Source organism: Dendroctonus ponderosae, unplaced genomic scaffold (genome assembly GCF_020466585.1).
Source record: "Dendroctonus ponderosae isolate FM_Combo_2020 unplaced genomic scaffold, Dpon_F_20191213v2 Dpon_F_20191213_178, whole genome shotgun sequence".
Classification (NCBI taxonomy): Eukaryota; Metazoa; Arthropoda; class Insecta; order Coleoptera; family Curculionidae; genus Dendroctonus; species Dendroctonus ponderosae.
The window spans coordinates 12,398-17,794 of NW_026017933.1; the positions used below are offsets into that span (position 1 = coordinate 12,398).

The 5,397-nt window shown below is 34.3% G+C and overlaps 1 long non-coding RNA gene across 1 annotated transcript; it reads left to right on the top strand.

The window, feature by feature from the left end:
• Positions 1-774: 774 nt before the first annotated feature.
• LOC125503299 lies at positions 775-2,647 on the top strand. The gene is made up of 2 exons (XR_007280737.1): positions 775-1,323; positions 1,822-2,647. It is a non-coding gene; the product is annotated as an uncharacterized LOC125503299 (long non-coding RNA).
• The last annotated feature ends 2,750 nt before the right edge of the window (positions 2,648-5,397 follow it).

Below are 5,397 nucleotides of genomic sequence, written 5' to 3' on the forward strand. Positions count from 1 at the left end.
ATAGTTTTTGAGTTTTTGCGAAAACAAATATTTCTGTTTTCTTGCCACTTAACAATGTTAGACACATTAACTGCAAATATTGTGATACGACGCATAAATTAATTGTCACGCAATCTCACAAATTCGTTTCGAATGACCTTTTCTAATGAAGAAGTGACCGACACGGTCAAAGTATTAAGGTTTTGCGAAGACAACTTGCGTGAAAGCGTACGCGTTTACGCGGCGCATATTTGCAGTTAATGTATAGTATTGTTAAGTGGCTTGAAAACAGACAATTTTTTTTTGCGCTAAAACTGTGAACGCTACAAGATTTTACAAAGAGCACAAAATTGTGAATACATAATTAGTGCATCAACCAAAAAAAAATGAGTTGATTTCATCCACCCAATAAAAAGTTATGGTAGTTTTTGTACCACGACACTCAAGAATTCACCACTTGCCAGATGACCTCGATTATTTTATTAAAATATGAGTCTTACTTAAGAACAAATTCACAGCGAGTTTCACCAAAATACATCGTACCATTCTCCCAATATTTCAAAAAAGATAATTTTTTTGAAGAACTGACCATCAATAGCAGAGGCGCCTCGTATTTTTTGTTAACAAAAATTAGCTCAGATCGTCTTGTAATCCAAACCATATCGAAGCACCGTTTTGATCATGTGCTTACGGGACACCCTGTATGCCCTTTACTGCCGTATGTATTGAACTTCAAAGTTCACTATTGAAATTTCACAATTGACTATCTCTGATTGCTGCGGTTCCAAAAAATACACGCTTATTACTCCCAACAAATTCAACTGGAAGTCTTCAATAATTTTTTTGTTGCGTGTTTTTTCTTCCAATGTGCTGATTGATATTGACTTTTTCCTCTAATAACATGTATTAACTATACCTAATTTAAATGTTTTATTTTCGATTTAATTATGGTGTTAATGTGCAACCTCAATTCCTATGCACAAGTTCATCCAATGCACATGGCTTTTTCCTATCCATGGTTACTTTTTCCGTTCACTGTCAAGGTTACTACGTAGTAAAATGCAACCTTCGAAACTTCAGTCGATTGCCGCACCTAATGGTACCAGATCAGTCTAATTGAAAGTACCGTTTTGTTTACATTTTGTTGTCTATTTTTACACCAACTGAGATGATTGTTTATTTTTAACGCGGATCGAATCGCATTACATAACTATTTAGGCGGTCTAGTCATTATCTGCTGCTGATAGTTTTCGACCACATCCCTAGTCTGGATAATCAGAATGTCTTAATGTTGAAGGTATTGAGAGAAATGGTTGACAATCGTAGATTTACAGCGTTTGTATGGTAATTTTTTGAAATTTGTAATATTTCATTTAGTTTCGTGGTTCTCTGTATTAGTTTTACGCTATTTTTAACCGATATAAAGAGGCTAGTCGAAGAAAATTGCCGGATATTGCCTGATATTTTCCAGCCAGGACATTTGTCGCTTACCAGATTTCTCGCTTCCTTTATTGTGCTCGATTTTCCGACACTTACATTAATACTTCTGGGGCACTCGAGTCAACTGGAAAGTTTCCATCTACAGATTTTCCATGCGACACTGGCAACTTATCTTTTGGCTAGCAAATTTATGAATTGGGCGACGGATTAAGCTTTGAGAAATTTCCGCACTTAAAAGAAATCAAACATCAAATATCTAGAATGATTGAAAATGGCCGTTTAGTCCTAAAAATTATTCTGCTAGAAGTTGTCAAGCATATATAGTTTAGAAATTTTAAATAATTAAAGAGATCGAAATGCGAACAACCAGAACCTACTTACTTTTTTGAAGTAAATTTTCAGCGTTTGGAGAGTAATTTTCGGTACAAAAATCTGTGACGGTGTACCATAGATGTTAACGATAAGAAATACGAGTCAAGCCGCTTTTGACGAAAGTGATAATAATAATAATGGCGACAATAATAGGGAATATGAGGATGAATGCAATGTTCAAAATGTGATACCAGAAGATAAAAAACCAGAGATCCAATCTCTTAGAGAATGGGCAGTACTATATTTTTTTCGGTATTTTTAATGGTTTTGTAGATACGTATTTAAGCTCCTATAATACCATCTTAATCTTGACCTGAAATACGTAGTTTTATTTACCCCTTCCTATTAATAGAGAGGATGGAGAAAACGTTTTATTAGTAAAAGATAACTGACTATAAAATATAGCTATAGTGAAAATGGCCAATTTTTACTACAAACCGATTTTGTATTTCCACCAGGGCAGTTTCATCTTTGAACTAGTACAATGGAATGGCGAACAATTTTCCTCTTGGCTCCTCAGTAGTGTTTAACTATTGGAGAAACTTCTCTATTTCAAAAGTGTTTTCTTAAAAGATCACTGGCCTTGGTGTTGGTACAGAGTGAGAACTTTTGGTATTTTTGTGGACAAGAATATACAATTTTCGCAGGTTTCCAAATTTTCAAGGAACTTTTCTACAATTGTTGGATTACTAGCAGATCGTTTGGTTCTTCCAACATTCATTTTTGTTGGTGATATTTTCTTTAAATGTACAAGCGCAAAAGATCCTTTTGCCAGATCAAATAGAGTTAAACTCTCATCATTCTCCATGACTACTACCTAATTGACTAAATTTGATCAGCCGAACCAAAATAGCCGAAAAACATGAAACATTTTTCTTGTCATCCTCTTCAGGGCATATTATGTGATGGTATCAATCGCTGCTTGCATGATTCCCATCGAAACCGAACCATGAATACTATTAAGTAACCCTGTTAAGTTCCATCGAGGAGCCCAAAACCAGTTTTCTCTTACCTAATGCCTGCATAAGCTTGGTCAAGAATAAGAAGAGAAAAAAACGCCAAACTTTTTGGACCAGTTGGAGTGTATTTCAAGGTGAACAACAATGGTAACGTGCGATTCGGTTTTGGGCAGGATGCTCCACTGCCTTCCATTTTAATATCGGCGTGCAAAGCTCCTTGTTGCCAATTCAAGGTTGAACGATTTATTCGGTTTAATGGCAGTAAACAAAAAGATCAGAGAATAAACCGGCCAGATTATCCGAAGGAGTTTGCCGGTTGTTAATGGTACTCGTGAGAAAGTCGAAGCAAGCGATTCTTACTGCCATTCGGAATGAACCAATATCGGAAAATATCCTTCGATATTGTATGATACCAGTGCAACGTTCACTGATGATTAAATCCCGATTTCCTTTCAACTGTTTGAATTAAAAAAATCATGTTTTGAATCATTTATCAACATGGCTTTTGATATGGTCCTTGAGTGGTATTGGTTAACTTAAGCAAGCTGAAACATGACATTTAAAAGGAATATTCAATGAAACTGTAAACAATCTGACTGGCGCCACTAAAAAAATTTGCTATTCAATACGAATGAGTCAGTTTTAATAATTTACTGTGCAAATGATCTATTTTTGTACGCTGTAATTGCGTTATTTTAATGCGTTTTATATAATGCTTTGTTGCTGTTTCCGAACAATGCAGCAGGTTGCAATTTTGTGACAACATTAGCTATTGCGTATACGCTTGCCGTAAATCCTAGAACCCCTCTTGCTCCTTGAACGTTTAGATTAGGAACATTCGCCGAAAGAAAGCCCAAGGAGTACACGGGGAATAGGCAACGTAAAGTAGTTATCAAAGGTCTTTTATATGCAAATGCTCGTTCAGTGGGGCCCTTTATAGTTACAAGACAATTTGATTTCGGAAATTGAATATTGAGCAGGTTTAAGACATATTGGGTGGCACGCTAAAGCAGATGTATCTTTATTATTCGACTTTTTTCCGGTATACCAGAAATTTACATCAAATATCTGTATTAGCTGCTAATGCGTATTGTAACTAGCTGAGATATTTCTTGAGTCATGTGCGTTGTGTTGGTGTTAGTTACATTTTCCCATTCAAGTCATTTGATCGATATGTAATGGGTATTTTTTTGCAACATTGTGTTAGTTTTGTGCGCCTTTAAATAAAAGTTACTACTTCTAATTAACCTTCGATTTTATAATTTGCTACATGTCAACATAATTAATTTCAATATGATGATGCCGGTTTCTACTCTCTACAGTTATAGTTTGTGAAAGAAACACCAAAATGACACGTTTATATTTTACATCTTGTTTTTGAAGAAATCCACAGTTTGTTATTATTTAAGTTCCGTTAAATCTACTGCTACTTCTATTGTACAATCATATATGTATTCGATTCTTGCTTAATTAAATTCGGTTACCATATTTGTTAGCTGCTTGTTTTCTCGTCGATATGTAAATTGCCTTAATGTATTTTTATATTTAAATCATCATTCAGATAATTTTGGAGAACCATTTGCAACTGAGATTACATTAAATCGTCTCATTGAATCTTAATAAGTTCCAGCTTAGTTAAGCTATCGACTATCGATTAAGTTGAAATTGTGACGAACATAAACAATAATCAAGTAGATTCTTTACAAAATATATTTAAAAATGGATCTGTATTTGCAAATTAAATAGCGAGCGTTTTTCTTTATCAAGTGAAGCATTTTAACTTAAATTTACGCCCTAAATATTAATACGTTTTTTATGTTAAATTGACAAAACTGAATAAATTTTCTTGAAAGTTGTAGCACTTGCCAACTTAAAATCCATTACGGTTTACATTTACATGAAAAGATTATTAAGGTTTTGATGCGAAGTTGTACCCTGATTTGTAAGTTAATATGTCGGTTAAGTCATCAATAAATCGTTTTACCTTTATAATCAGTCTGAAACAATATAAATGTTCAACTATATGATATTTTAACTAATACAGTAACCAATTGTACCGATTGTGTCAAGTTTATATGGAGAACCTCTGTCCATGGCAAGTTACTTCCTAGTACTACGTTTTTATTTTTGTCCTAATAATTCATATTCATATAGAATTTAAGATGTTGCTATTTATGTGTTGTCCCGTGCAACGTTTCGCATGCACGCGTGACTGGCGCTCTTCAGAGGAGCTTCGCTAGAATGCTTATACTGAACCGTTGATTGAAAGAGTATATACATATGCTCTTTCAATCAACGACTACACTAAATTTTTAAGCTTCCGATGCACAAAGTCAGAATATTGTATATGTGATACATGCATGTATCCCTTTAGACCAAATGGATTTTCAAAAAAAAATTTCTGACGACTGCCGACTAAAAAACTGCCAAACTGATTCAGAATAATTTAATGAAAATTTCTGTATTTAAAGTGTATTTTCTCTGAACAGAAAACGTACAAAAAATCAACGTTTTCTCATTTTTTTTAAATTTTCACACAAATTGTCTATCCAACCTTAACCCTCCGGCGGGCGCGTCAAATAATTTTCCATAAGCGGGCGCGTCGCGGCATTTACACCGCATTTCACTTTTTAGTTGTAAATCGTAA